The following is a 16,662-nucleotide window of genomic DNA, read 5'->3' on the forward strand; positions in this document are numbered from 1 at the left end:
ATCAATCATAGAAGCTGGTAACTGTCTACAATTTCATTCAATTTTCAGGGAAACATTTCTAAGGAAATAACAAATGTTCTGTTGATCATAGTTTATTATATCAGTGGCTTAAAATTTGTATTCTGAAACCACATATTCGACCATATTGCTTATCTTTTATAAGATGATATGTTTTCAATGATTAATCAGAAAGTAGTTTAAGTTAGTTAAACTCTCTTTAAATTTGGGAGTTTAAGAATGTTAACAACTTCTTCTCCTAATTTTGAGAGTAGTTGCTAAGATTCTTGTCACTAAAATTGAATTTCCTGGGTTCAGACTTCAGTTCTGCTGCTTAGTTTTTGGTTGCTGCATTTTTCTTCATGTTCTGAAATGTCTATTGGATCCTTTTTCTTCAAATCTGCTGTCATTTTTTAAAAATTTCTAGTTTTCCACCAAACTTTTGATTTTATCTTTTGTCTCTTTGAGTGTAAAAAGAATAAAGTGTCTGAGAATGCCAATGTTAGAGTGTCTATATGAGTGTGTGCTCAGTCATGTCCGCTCTCTGTGACTCTATGGACTGTAACCCGCCAGGCTCCTCTGTCCATGTCATTCTCCAGGCAAGAATACAAGAGTGGGTTGCCATTTCCTACTCCAGATCTTCCCAACCCAGGGATGGACCCTCTAACCCTCATCTCTTGCATGTCCTTCATTGCAGGCAGATTCTTTAGTCACTGAGCCACCTGGGAAGCCCCAGGGTGGCTATGAGTATATCTCTATCATCTCTTGGTTCTATTGTTTCTTTCTGTGATGTTGGGTTTCCTCATGCGCCCAGCATTGAGTTTTGTTTTCCAAACTGTAGAAATAATTTGAGACCCTGTACAATTTTACCTTTCTCTAGAGTAGATTCTCATTTGCTTCTCCCAAGGAATCTGGACATTAGCAATCTGGCATCATCTTAACCCAATGTTAAGGACAGATTCTCTAGTCCACCAGGTGCCTGAAACCTGGGTTGCAACCTATGTGAGGATTGGTTTTATTTCCTCCTGTCTCCCTACCTCTCCTTTCCCAAGAAACCATCACAATACTACTTAACTTTTCAGCCAGCTCTTCAAGATCAACAAATATCACCAAGGTAAAAGCAGTTAGGAGTGCTAGCCTCAATAATCTGTACTTCTTTCTTTTGGGGATCTTGACCAGGTAATTCTTCATCACCTTGTGAGTTCCCTGATGCCTTCCAACAGATATTATCACTTCTGGCTTTTCTGCTTGTCTCCAGTGGGAAGGTCAGTCTAAATTTCTGTCTGCCATTACCTGATACAGAAATCCCATCCTTTGATTATTAACTTTTCCTTATCTCTCACAATCCATTAGCACATCTTTTTGGTTCCTCCTTTAAAATATTTTCTAACTTGGCCATCCCACCAATCTCCACTGCATTGTATCAGAAAAAGAGAGACAGAGGCTAAAGTTCTTAATTCAAAAATGTGGGGGATTTTTGCTTTAATTTAACATGTGGGCAGCAGCAAAAATATAAATAGATACCTGAAGCTGAAGAACCCTTGCATGTGGAAACTGCTCCATTTTATCGCAACTTTCTGCAATCGGCTCTATTAAAATTTTTGTTTATTTTGGTCACTTGAAAAAATATGTTAATGAAACATAAAAGCTCAGTATTCCATACATCAAATTTAAGAATTTTAAGTCATAAGTCCTATATTATTTTTCCTTGAAATAATTTATGCTATATTAACATCTGTCTAAATTATGTTTCTGTGATTATTTTCCTAAAAGTGACATTTGTTTCTTGTATGCTTTAAGTCATCTTATTTAATATGCTGCCAATAATTTTGAAATGATTTGAAAATATGTCTAGGGGAATTTGCTAAAGATTTTATGATCATCTCACCTTTAGGGTGGAAAAAAAGATTATAAGACTGTTTAGATGTTGAATACTCTGTATTGAAAAAAGGAAGTAGATAAGATCTTTTTGGTTTAGTGTTTCTATATTTTACTTAGCTGAATATGATAAACCAATCAAATCTGTAAGAAATGGTGCCCTGGTTCTAACTAATTTGTCCTAAGCCAATTATGACTGAATTCCTGCTGGTGATGCACCAATCTTGAATGAATCAGGAATGAGCTAAACCCTGATTTTTCAAAACGAAAACCTCAGAACCAACGGCAGTGGGAACATAGCAGCCATGCTTCCATCTTCTGAAATAAATGATCATCACAATATCTATCCTAAGACACCTCCATTCAGAGAGAGGAAACCCTGGTCATTAGAATATCTTGGAGGATAGTGATACTCTTGAGAGAAGGGAGGTGGGCAGAGATGTGAAGGGTAGGCTGCTGTTACCTTCGTCCAAATTAATCTGTCTTTTAATAACACATTTTATGACTGATGAAATTTGTTTTGCTGACGTGAGAGGATGAAGAAAAAAAGAGAAGCTATTACTACCACTGGGCTTTCCAGGTGGAGCTAGTGGTAAAGAATCCGCCTGCCAATACAGGACACATAAAAGACACAGGTTAGATCCCTGGGTGGGGAAGATCCCCTGGAGGAGGGCATAGCAACCCACTCCAGTATTCTTGCCTGGGGTATCCCATGGACAGAGGAGCCTGGCGGGTTGCAGTCCTTAGCGGGGCACAGAGTCAGACACGGGCTGAAGTGACTTAGCATGTACGTATTACTACTGCTAAAAAAGTTAAGCTTTTCCAGAAAAATGTCATTGGGTAATTTGGTGACTGAACAACAACAGTTTACTTAAAATTTAACATGGATGGCTTTGGAAGCAAATAAAGGCAATGGCACCCCACTCCAGTACTCTTGCCTGGAAAATCCCATGGATGGAGGAGCCTGGTAGGCTGCAGTCCATGGGGTCGCCAAGAGTCGGACACGACTGAAGTGACTTAGCAGCTTAGCAGCATCAACTCCTTGACCCCTGGGATGTCAGTGTTATTGAGAATAAGACTCAATACACAGATTGGAACTCATTTGAGGGAAGTGATATGTTGAAAGACATCTTTTTAAAAATCATATATAGACCGGAGAAAAAGATGGTGGAGCAATAGGATGGGAGGACCACTTTCTCCCTCACAAATTCCTCAAAAGAACATTTCAACGCCGAGCAAACTCCACAAAACAACTTCTGTAGGCTGGCAGAGGACATCAGGCAACCAGAAAAGCAGACCATTGTCTTCAAAAACAGATAGGAAAAAATATAAAAGACAAAAAAGGAGACAGAGGAGGTGGGGAGGGAGCTCTGTCCCGGGAAGGGAAGCCTGTCCTGGGAAGGGAATTTTAAGAAGAGAGGTTTCCAAACACCAGGAAACACTCTCCCTGCTGAGTCTGTGGCGAGCCTTGGAAACACAGAGGGCAACATAACAGGAAGGAAAAATAAAGAAATAATTAAAACCAAGAGATTACAAGCCCAACAGTAACTCCCCCAGTGGAAAAGCAGCACAGACGCCTGCATCCGCCACTGGGAAGTGGGGTCAGGGCAGGGAAGCGCGGGAGGCGTGGGCTGCAGTGCTTTGCAAGAATCGGACAGGAACGCCCCACGCGCAACCAGAACGATCTAACTTGGGCTAGCAAACCAGACTGTGGGATAGCTACCGCCCGAAAAGCTCGAACATAAGACACCACCAGGACCGCGCACGGAACAAAGGACGGAACGGAAAAAGCCGGCTGCAGACCATCCCCCGCCGGGGACAGGCAGCCAGAGCCGTAAGGACTGGAAAGGGGCAATTGCAGACCCGGAGAGACTTTACTTACCTAACTGCAAGCAGGCTTCTTTGCTAAGACTTCTGGGGGTGCTGGACAGTCACCATCTGCCTCACAAGGGGCACCAGCGGTCCACCCAGAAAACTGAGCAGCAGCGGCAGAAGAGGTGACAAGTCGCGGTGATCGCGCTCGCCAAACTCCTGAGCTACTCGGACCTGGGAAGGGCACAAAGCGCAGTCCCAGCCGAATCTGTGCCTCTGAGGGCTGCCTGAGCGCCGAACCTGAGCGGCTTGAACCGGGGAAGTGCACGCAGCCTAGGGCCGGCCCCAGACGGTTCCCGGCTGAGCAGCCTAGAGCCGGAGTGGTTTGTGCGCCACGAGAAGGGACAGGTCAGGCGGGGCTGAGACACTGTGTGCACATGACAGTGCTATTTGTTTGCAGCATCCCCCCTCCCCACAGCGCGACTGAACTAGTGAGCCTAAAAAACCAGCAAACAGAAGAAGTTAAACAGAGGGAACCACCTTGGAAGTGATCCCACACGGCCCACAACATCAGAGAAGGGCCAGATATATTTTTACTATTTTTAAAATCATTCCTTTTTTTTGTTTGTTTGTTTTTTCTTTTTTTTTCTTTTTTCCTAACTTTTTTTTAATTGTAAAGTCTTCTATTTCTCCTCTAATTTTTATTTCTATAACCTACTATTACTATTTTAAAAAAAAAAGACTTTTTTTTTTAAGGCAAACACCATATATAGTCTTTGGATGGTTGGTGGTGGTTTTTTTTTTCTTTTTTAATAATTCTTTTTTTTTTCCTTTCTTCCTTTTTCCTTCTGCTTCTTTTCTTTAATATTGTATTTTTGAAAATCCAACCTCTACTCTAGATTTTTAATCTTTGCTCTTAGGTTTTTGTTGTCAATTTTGTACATTTAAAAACCCAAACTTCACTACCCAAGTTTACCTGAGAGCGAGATTACTGGCTTGACCACTCTCTCCTCCTTTGGACTCTCCTTTTTCTCCACCAGGTGGCCTCTGTCTCTTTTCTCCCCCATCTCTTCTCTATCCAACTCTGTGAATCTCTGTGTGTTCCAGACGGTGGAGAACACCTAAGGAACTGGTTACTGGCAGGATTTGTCTCTCTCCTTCTCATTCCTCTCTCTTATCCTCCTGGCCACCTCTGTCTACTTCCTCCCTCTCCTCTTCCCTGTATAACTCCATAAATACCTCTGAGCGGTCCAGACTATAGAGCGCACATAAGGAAGTGACTACTGGCTAGCTTGCTCTCTCCTCTTTTGATCTCACCGCATCTCATTCCAGTTACCTCTAACTACCCCCTCCCTCTTCTCTTCTCCTTGTAACTCAGTGAACCTCTCTGAGTGTCCCTCAATGTGGAGAAACTTTTCATCTTTAACCTAGATGTTTTATCATCGGTGCTGTATAGATGGAGAAGTCTAGAGGCTACTGTAAAAATAAAACTGAAAACCAGAAGCAGGAGGCTTAAATCCAAAGCCTGAAAACATTAGAGAACTCTTGAATTCAGGGAACATTAAGCAATAGGAGCTCATCAAATGCCTTCATACCTACACCGAAACCAAGCACCACCCAAGGGCCAACAAGTTCCAGAACAAGACATACCACGCAAATTCTCCAGCAACACAGGAACACTCCCCTGAGCTTCAATATACAGGCAGCTCAAAATTATTCCAAAACCTTTGATGTCTCATAACCCATTACTGGTCACTCCACTGCACTCCAGAGAGAAGAAACCCAGCTCCACCCACCAGAACTCCAACACAAGCCTCCCTAACCAGGAAACCTTGACAAGCCACTGATACAACCCCACCCACAGTGAGGAAGCTCCATAATAAAGAGAACTCCACAAATTACCAGAATATAAAAAGGCCACCCCAAACACAGCAATATAACCAAGATGAAGAGACAGAGGAATACTCAGCAGGTACAGGAACAGGAGAGTTGCCCACCAAACCAAACAAAAGAGGAAGAAGTAGGGAATCTACCTGAGAAGGAATTCCGAATATTGATAGTGAAAATGATCCAAAATCTTGAAATCAAAATGGAATCACAGATAAATAGCCTAGAGACAAGGATTGAGAAGATGCAAGAAAGGTTTAACAAGGACCTAGAAGAAGTAAAAAAGAGTCAAAATATAATGAATAACGCAATAAATGAGATCAGAAACACTCTGGAGGCAACAAATAGTAGAATAACGGAGGCAGAAGATAGGATTAGTGAAATAGAAGATAGAATGGTAGAAATAAATGAATCAGAGAGGAAACAACAAAAACGAATTAAAAGAAATGAGGACAATCTCAGAGACCTCCAGGACAATATGAAACGCTCCAACATTCGAATTATAGGAGTCCCAGAAGAAGAAGACAGAAAGAAAGATCATGAGAAAATCCTTGAGGAGATAATAGTTGAAAGCTTCCCTAAAATGGGGAAGGAAATAATCACCCAAGTCCAAGAAACACAGAGAGTTCCAAATAGGATAAACCCAAGGCGAAACACCCCAAGACACATATTAATCAAATTAACAAAGATCAAACACAAAGAACAAATATTAAAAGCAGCAAGGGAAAAACAACAAATAACACACAAGGGGATTCCCATAAGGATAACAGCTGATCTTTCAATAGAAACTCTTCAGGCCAGGAGGGAATGGCAAGACATACTTAAAGTGATGAAAGACAATAACCTACAGCCCAGATTACTGTACCCAGCAAGGATCTCATTCAAATACGAAGGAGAAATCAAAAGCTTTACAGACAAGCAAAAGCTGAGAGAATTCAGCACCACCAAACCAGCTCTCCAACAAATTCTAAAGGATATTCTCTAGACAGGAAACATGAAAAGGGTGTATAAACCCGAACCTAAAACAATAAAGTAAATGGTAATGGGATCATACTTATCAATAATTACCTTAAACGTAAATGGGTTGAATGCCCCAACCAAAAGGCAAAGACTGGCCGAATGGATACAAAAACAAGACCCCTCTATATGCTGCTTACAAGAGACCCACCTCAAAACAAGGGACACATACAGACTGAAAGTGAAGGGCTGGAAAAAGATATACCACGCAAATAGAGACCAAAAGAAAGCAGGAGTGGCAATACTCATATCCGATAAAATAGACTTTAAAACAAAGGCTGTGAAAAGAGACAAAGAAGGCCACTACATAATGATCAAAGGATCAATCCAAGAAGAAGATATAACAATTATAAATATATATGCACCCAATATAGGAGCACCGCAATATGTAAGACAAATGCTAACAAGTATGAAAGGGGAAGTCAACAATAACACAATAATAGTGGGAGACTTTAATACCCCACTCACACCTATGGACAGATCAACTAAACAGAAAATGAACAAAGAAACGCAAACTTTAAATGATACATTAGATCAGTTGGACCTAATTGATATCTATAGGACATTTCACCCCAAAACAATGAATTTCACCTTTTTTTCAAGTGCTCATGGAACCTTCTCCAGGATAGACCACATCCTGGGCCATAAATCTAAACTTGATTAATTCAAAAAAATCGAAATCATTCCAAGCATCTTTTCTGACCATAATGCATTAAGATTAGATCTCAATTACAGGAGAAAAACTATTAAAAATTCCAACATATAAAGGTTGAACAACACACTTCTGAATAACCAACAAATCACAGAAGAAATCAAAAAAGAAATCAAAATATGCATAGAAACTAATGAAAATGAAAACACAACAACCCAAAACCTGTGGGACACTATAAAAGCAGTGCTAAGAGGCAAGTTCATAGCAATACAGGCATACCTCAAGAAACAAGAAAAAAGTCAAATAAATAACCTAACTCTACAACTAAAGCAACTAGAAAAGGAAGAATTGGAGAACCCCAGAGTTAGTAGAAGGAAAGAAATCTTAAAAATTAGGGCAGAAATAAATGCAAAAGAAACAAAAGAGACCATAGCAAAAATCAACAAAGCCAAAAGCTGGTTCTTTGAAAGGATAAATAAAATTGACAAGCCATTAGCCAGACTCATCAAGAAGCAAAGAGAGAAAAATCAAATCAATAAAATTAGAAATGAAAATGGAGAGATCACAACAGACAACACAGAAATACAAAGGATCATAAGAGACTACTATCAGCAGTTGTATGCCAATAAAATGGACAATGTGGAAGAAATGGACAAATTCTTAGAAAAGTACAATTTTCCAAAACTGAACCAGGAAGAAATAGAAAATCTTAACAGACCCATCACAAGCACGGAAATTGAAACTGTAATCAGACATCTTCCAGGAAACAAAAGCCCAGGTCCAGACGGCTTCACAGCTGAATTCTACCAAAAATTTCGAGAAGAGCTAACACCTATCCTACTCAAACTCTTCCAGAAAATTGCAGAGGAAGGTAAACTTCCAAACTCATTCTATGAGGCCACCATCACCCTAATACCAAAACCTGACAAAGATGTCACAAAAAAAGAAAACTACAGGCCAATATCACTGATGAACATAGATGCAAAAATCCTCAACAAAATTCTAGCAATCAGAATCCAACAACACATTAAAAAGATCATACACCATGACCAAGTGGGCTTTATCCCAGGGATGCAAGGATTCTTCAATATCCGCAAATCAATCAATGTAATTCACCACATTAACAAATTGAAAAATAAAAACCATATGATTATCTCAATAGATGCAGAGAAGGCCTTTGACAAAATTCAACATCCATTTATGATAAAAACTCTCCAAAAAGCAGGAATAGAAGGAACATACCTCAACATAATAAAAGCTATATATGACAAACCCACAGCAAACATTATCCTCAATGGTGAAAAATTGAAAGCATTTCCCCTAAAGTCAGGAACAAGACAAGGGTGTCCACTTTCACTGCTACTATTCAACATAGTTCTGGAAGTTTTGGCCACAGCAATCAGAGCAGAAAAAGAAATAAAAGGAATCCAAATTGGAAAAGAAGAAGTAAAACTCTCACTGTTTGCAGATGACATGATCCTCTACAAGGAAAACCCTAAAGACTCCACCAGAAAATTACTAGAGCTCATCAATGAATATAGTAAAGTTGCAGGATATAAAATCAACATACAGAAATCCCTTGCATTCCTATACACTAATAATGAGAAAGTAGAAAAAGAAATTAAGGAAACAATTCCATTCACCATTGCAACGAAAAGAATAAAATACTTAGGAATATATCTACCTAAAGAAACTAAAGACCTATATATAGAAAACTATAAAACACTGATGAAAGAAATCAAAGAGGACACTAATAAATGGAGAAATATACCATGTTCATGGATCAGAGAATCAATATAGTGAAAATGAGTATACTACCCAAAGCAATTTACAAATGCAATGCAATACCTATCACGCTATCAGCCATATTTTTCACAGAACTAGAACAAATAATTTCAAGATTTGTATGGAAATACAAAAAACCTCGAATTTCCAAAGCAATCTTGAGAAAGAAGAATGGAACTGGAGGAATCAACTTGCCTGACTTCAGGCTCTACTACAAAGCCACAGTTATCAAAACAGTATGGTACTGGCACAAAGACAGACATATAGATCAATGGAACAAAATAGAAAGCCCAGAGATAAATCCACACACATATGGACACCTTATCTTTGACAAAGGAGGCAAGAATATACAATGGAGTAAAGACAATCTCTTTAACAAGTGGTGCTGCGAAAACTGGTTAACCACTTGTAAAAGAATGAAACTAGATCACTTTCTAACACCACACACAAAAATAAACTCAAAATGGATTAAAGATCTAAATGTTAGACCAGAAACTATAGAACTCCTAGAGGAGAACATAGGCAAAACACTCTCAGACATAAATCACAGCAGGATCCTCTATGATCCACCTCCCAGAACACTGGAAATAAAAGCAAAAATAAACAAATGGGATCTAATTAAAATTAAAAGCTTCTGCACAACAAAGGAAAATATAAGCAAGGTGAAAAGACAGCCTTCTGAATGGGAGAAAATAATAGCAAATGAAGCAACTGACAAACAACTAATCTCAAAAATATACAAGCAACTCCTGCAGCTCAATTCCAGAAAAATAAATGACCCAATCAAAAAATGGGCCAAAGAACTAAATAGACATTTCTCCAAAGAAGACATACGGATGGCTAACAAACACATGAAAAGATGCTCAACATCACTCATTATTAGAGAAATGCAAATCAAAACCACAATGAGGTACCACTTCACACCAGTCAGAATGGCTGCAATCCAAAAATCTGCAAGCAATAAATGCTGGAGAGGGTGTGGAGAAAAGGGAACCCTCCTACACTGTTGGTGGGAATGCAAACTAGTACAGCCACTATGGAGAACAGTGTGGAGATTCCTTAAAAAATTGCAGATAAAACTACCTTATGACCCAGCAACCCCACTGCTGGGCATACACACCGAGGAAACCAGAATTGAAAGAGACACATGTACCCCAATGTTCATCGCAGCACTGTTTATAATAGCCAGGACATGGAAACAACCTAGATGTCCATCAGCAGATGAATGGATAAGAAAGCTGTGGTACATATACACAATGGAGTATTACTCAGCCGTTAAAAAGAATTCATTTGAATCAGTTCTGATGAGATGGATGAAACTGGAGCCGATCATACAGAGTGAAGTAAGCCAGAAAGAAAAACACCAATACAGTATACTAACACATATATATGGAATTTAGAAAGATGGCAATGACGACCCTGTATGCAAGACAGCAAAAAAGACACAGATGTGTATAATGGACTTTTGGGCTCAGAGGGAGAGGGAGAGGGTGGGATGATTTGGGAGAATGGCATTCTAACATGTATACTATCATGTAAGAATCGAATCGCCAGTCTATGTCTGACGCAGGATACAGCATGCTTGGGGCTGGTGCATGGGGATGACCCAGAGAGATGTTATGGGGACGGAGGTGGGAGGGGGGTTCATGTTTGGGAATGCATGTAAGAATTAAAGATTTTAAAATTAAAAAAAAAAAAAGTAAAAAAAAATCATATATAGTCTCTTACTCCATTGTTATTATTCTTCCAAAAGATTGTCCCTTTATTCAAGTACAAATATTTAGGTAACTCAGTTATGCTTTATGTATACCAGTTTGTATCTCTATATTGTCACCCTGCTTATTTAACTTATATGCAAAGTACATCATGAGAAACGCTGGGCTGGAAGAAGCGCAAGCTGGAATCAAGATTGCCAGGAGCAATATCAATAACCTCAGATATGCAGATGACACCACCCTTATGGCAGAAAGTGAAGAGGAACTAAAAAGCCTCTTGATGAAAGTGAAAGAGGAGAGTGAAAAAGTTGGCTTAAAGCTCAATATTCAGAAAACGAATATCATGGCATCTGGTCCCATCACTTCATGGGAAATAGATGGGGAAACAGTGGAAACAGTGTCAAGCTTTATTTTTGGGGCTCCAAAATCACTGCAGATGGTGATTGCAGCCATGAAATTAAAAGACGCTTACTCCTTGGAAGAAAAGTTATGACCAACCTAGATAGCATATTCAAAAGCAGAGACATTGCTTTGCCGACTAAGGTCCGTGTACTCAAGGCTATGGTTTTTCCAGTAGTCATGTATGGATGTGAGAGTTGGACTGTGAAGAAAGCTGAGTGCCGAAGAATTGATGCTTTTGAACTGTGGTGTTGGAGAAGACTCTTGAGAGTCGCTTGGACTGCAAGGAGATCCAACCAGTCCATTCTGAAGGAGATCAGCCCTGGGATTTCTTTGGAAGGAATGATGCTGAAGGTGAAACTCCAGTACTTTGGCCACATCATGCGAAGAGTTGACTCACTGGAAAAGACTCTGATGCTGGGAAGGATTGGGGGCAGGAGGAGAAGGGGATGACAGAGGATGAGATGGCTGGATGGCATCACGGACTCAATGGATGCAAGTCTGAGTGAACTTCAGGAGTTGGTGATGGACAGGGAGGCCTGGCATGCTGTGATTCATGGGGTCGCAGAGTCGGACACAACTGAGCGACTGAACTGAACTGAACTGAAACACAATGATTTTAAGAGGTCTTTTGAAATAATGATTCTACAAGTCAAAGAGATACATAATATAATATACTTTCTATAAAAAGAAACAAAAAATGGAAGAGGGAGCAAAATATATTTTTAATGGTTATCATTATAAAAGTAATAAGTGAAGTGAAAGTCACTCTGTCTTTGCAACCCCATGGACTTCTCCATGGAATTCTCCATGCCAGAATACTGGAGTGGGTAGCCTTTCCCTTCTCCAGGGGATCTTCCCAATCCAGGAATCAAACCCAGGTCTCCCGCATTACAGGCAGATTCTTTACCAGCTGAGCCACAAGGGATGCCCAAGAATACTGGAGTGGGTAGCCTGTCCCTTATCCAGTGGATCTTCCCAACCACAGAAGTGAACCAGGGGTCTCCTGCATTGCAGGTGTATTCTTTACCAACTGAGCTATCAGGGAAGCCCAAAAAAGTAATATCTTCTTTACTAAAGCAACTTAAACAGTAGTACAAAATTATACAAAGTATAAAGTGAAACTATTCCTTCAAGTGCTTCAATTCCTACCTGTCTTCCCGTTCCCACTCTTCATTTGTTATAGACAGAGAAATGCACACACACCCCTGCCCCCCACACCAACAGGTCCGTCCTAATCCTTAGGACATGGGAATAAGTTTCTTATGCCAAGAAGAACATGGCTAATGTGATTAAGTTAATGAGTTTAAAATGAGGAAATTATTTTGGATTATCTAGTTGGGTTCAATATAATCACAAGTATCCTTATAAGAGAAAGGAGGGAAGCAAGTCAGTATCAGAGAGATGAAAGATGTTACTCTGCTGGCTTTGAAGATGGAGAAGGAGATAAAAGCCAAGGATTGTTGGTTGCCTCTAGAAACTGGGCAAGACAAAGAGGCAGATTCTCCTCTGGACCTTCTAGAAGGAACACAGCCTTGCTGACACCTTGATTTCAGCCCAGTTAAAGCTATTTCAGAATCGTAAGGTAATAAATTTGTAAGACAAAAATTGTTTTAAGCCATAGAGTGTGTGGTATTTTGTTACAGGAGCAGCAGAAAATTAATATATCATTTAACCACCACTATGCAAGAGAGTTCCAGAAAAACATCTATTTCTGCTTTATTGACTATGCCAAAGCCTTTGACTGTGTGGATCACAATAAACTGTGGAAAATTCTGAAAGAGATGAGAATACCAGACCACCTGACCTGCCTCTTGAGAAATCTGTATGCAGGTCAGGAAGCAACAGTTAGAACTGGACATGGAACAACACACTGGTTCCAAATAGGAAAAGGAGTACGTCAAGGCTGTATATGGTCACCCTGCTTATTTAACTTCTATGCAGAGTACATCATGAGAAACGCTGGACTGGAAGAAACACAAGCTGGAATCAAGATTGCCAGGAGAAATATCAATAACCTCAGATATGCAGATGACACCACCCTTATGGCAGAAAGTGAAGAGGAACTAAAAAGCCTCTTGATGAAAGTGAAAGAGGAGAGTGAAAAAGTTGGCCTAAAGCTCAACATTCAGAAAACGAATATCATGGCATCTGGTCCCATCACTTCATGGGAAATAGATGGGGAAACAGTGGAAACAGTGTCAGACTTTATTTTGGGGGGCTCCAAAATCACTGCAGATGGTGATTGCAGCCATGAAATTAAAAGACGCTTACTCCTTGGAAGAAAAGTTATGACCAACCTAGATAGTATATTCAAAAGCAGAGACATCACTTTGCTGACTAAGGTCCATCTAGTCAAGGCTATGGTTTTTCCTGTGGTCACGTATGGATGTGAGAGTTGGACTGTGAAGAAGACTGAGCGCTGAAGAATTGATGCTTTTGAACTGTGGTGTTGGAGAAGACTCTTGAGAGTCCCTTGGACCGCAAGGAGATCCAACCAGTCCATTCTGAAGGAGATCAGCCCTGGGATTTCTTTGGAAGGAATGATGCCGAAGGTGAAACTCCAGTACTTTGGCCACGTCATGCGAAGAGTTGACTCATTGGAAAAGACTCTGATGCTGGGAGGGATTGGGGGCAGGAGAAGAAGGGGACGACCGAGGATGAGATGGCTGGATGGCATCATGGACTCGATGGACGTGAGTCTGAGTGAACTCTAGGAGTTGGTGATGGACCGGGAGGCCTGGCGTGCTGCGATTCATGGGCTCGCAAAGAGTCAGAGACGACTGAGCGACTGAAGTGAACTGAACTGAACTGATGCTTGTATAACCTTCCATAACGGATATTCTTCCTCCTTTATTATGTCCACTTCTAATATCTGGGGGCCTCCCATGACGGTGCAGATGGAGGCCCACATAGCACATGTCTAAATATTTTGAAGTTATAAATTAAGGTAACAAATTGTTAAATAAAGTATGTTCTATCCTCCTACCTTAACAAGTAGAACTTCAAAACAAACAAACAAAAAAAGCTTTTTGGACTTCCCTGTGGTGGTACAGGGCATAAGAGTCCACCTGCCAGTGCAGGGGAGACGGGTTCCATCCCCGGTCTGGGAAGATCCTGCGTGCTGCGGAGTGTCTAAGCCCGCACACCTCAACAACTGAGCCTGTGCTCTAGATCCCTCACGCTGCAACTGCTGAAGTCTTTGCAGCATGGTCTATGCTTTGCAACAAGAGAAGAGCCTGCAATAGAAGCCCGGGCACCTCAATGCAGAGTAGCCCCGGCTCGCGGAAGCTAGAGAAAGCCTGTGCACAGCAACCAAGGACCAGCGCAACAACAAATAAATAAACAGTAATTTTTTAAAAGTTTAACTCTAAACCTATGATTTGTATAAGGGCAAATGTTGGTAAGATATCAGAGATGGTCAAATTCAATTACTATTATGTAAGTCTGAATCTTCTCTTGCCAGTCTGTGTATGTTTGTAAGAGTCAGAAAACTTATGTAATTCATAAGCCATTGTGTAATTATGTCATAAACTCTTTTCTCATTTCCATACAGTTCAGTTTTCCCCCTCAGTAAGTTCCATCTAGTCCAAGCTATGGTTTTTCCAGTAGTCACATATGGATATGAGAGTTGGACTATAAAGAAAGCTGAGACCAAAGAATTGATGTTTTTGAAATGTGATATTGGAGAAGACTCTTGAGAGTCCCTTGGACTGCAAGGAGATCCAACCAGTCCATCCTAAAGGAGATCAGTCCTGAATATTCATTGGAAGGACTGATGCTGAAGCTAAAACTCCAATACTTTGGCCACCTCATGCAAAGAACTGACTCATTTGAAAAGACCCCGATGCTGGGAAAGATTTTAGGTGGGAGAAGGGGAAGACCGAGGATGAGATGGTAGGGTGGCATCACCGACTGAATGGACATGAGTTTGAGTAAACTCCAGGAGTTAGTGATGGACAAGGAGGCCTGGCATGCTGCAGTCTATTGGGTCGCAAAGAGTCAGACACGACTGAATGACTGAACTGAAAACTGACGGTTTATATGCTTTGCCTAACCTTTTCTCTTTCTACTTGAGTTAACTATATTCTTTGTTGATATACCTAAGTTCCTCATATTCAAGATATTAATCACCTCAGCTGCCTCCTGGCTTGGCTCCACCCCATCTGCTGCTTCCAATAGTTTAAAATAGGTTAAAATGCTATGTATTTTATTTTAGACTTTGTTTCAAAGACAACATACAGAATTATCTAATGAAATTGAACCTTGCATTTTTATTGCATTTGTTTTTTGTTGTTTACCAATATGAGCATCCTTTATGAGCTAAACTATTTACTTTTATTATATTGCTGTGATATTAGATCTTATTTTAGCCATCTTATTTCTAGTTATCGATTTATTATACCTTTACAATTAATTTACCTTTTTCTAATGCTTCCATTAGAAAAATTCAATTTTCTTATTCCATTTTGAAAAATCTACATCTTTTTTTTTTCTTATGGTAGATAACCCAACTTAACAAGATTCATACTTATCCTTATTTTTTCTATAAAGTTTTAAAGTTTATCAATATCTAAAACTTCTCTCCACCACAAAGCCAAGACAAACATCCAAGCTTCTGCTCATTTTCCAATGGTCTTATGCACTTCCACCCCACACCCACCCCATAGTATCATCTGCAAGCAGGCTACTCAAAACATGGTCCCTGAACTAGCACTAGTCGACAAACTGTTTGATACCAGTTTTGATATTTTTAAAAAGGAACTTTGTGCCAGAGTGTAAATCATCTGCATTACTAAGCATACAGCTTAGCACAGCTTCCTTTCTTTCCTTTTTTGTCTAACAAGATTTTATTCAAATAAAATAAGAAGCAATGTATTCATTTACATTTCTGTACATGCTTTTTGTCTCATCCAGTGGATAACAAACTCTTCTTGGACCTGCACTTCAAGGCGAAGTGATCTAGACTAGTTTTAGCTTTGAGTGGTTAAAATATGCTCTTGTGGGTCATTGCTTATTTAGTCAACAATAAAACATACTGAGCTGATGTTAATTTTCTCCAATGCTTTAAAAATGCTACTTTATTATTTTCTTAAAAATGCTGCTACTCAGAAAATTTAGTCCCTCTCTTATAACTTGGCAGTTGACCTGCATTTATCCTCTGGAAATTTCTAACATTTGTTTTTTGCACTTAGTGCTCTAAAATATAAACTTAATATGACTAAGTATAACATTTCTTTCATCTATTCTGTTATTTGAGCCCTTTCAAATGGAGGTTTTACATCTTCCATTCTGGAAGGTTTTCAATGGTTATTTTTTTAAATACTAACTTTCCTCCATTTATTTTACAGTCACTCCAATAATATTGATACCAGCATTTCCTCTTCTGTCCTGCCTTAGCTCTTAATTTTTCTGTTTCATTTTATTGTCTTTTTCCAGTGCTTTCCTAGACTCTTCCTTAACTTGATTATCCAGCTCACCATTTTGGGTGGGAGGGGAGGTTTCTATTCATTCTTCTAT

This window comes from Budorcas taxicolor, chromosome 1 (genome assembly GCF_023091745.1).
Source record: "Budorcas taxicolor isolate Tak-1 chromosome 1, Takin1.1, whole genome shotgun sequence".
Taxonomy (NCBI): Eukaryota; Metazoa; Chordata; class Mammalia; order Artiodactyla; family Bovidae; genus Budorcas; species Budorcas taxicolor.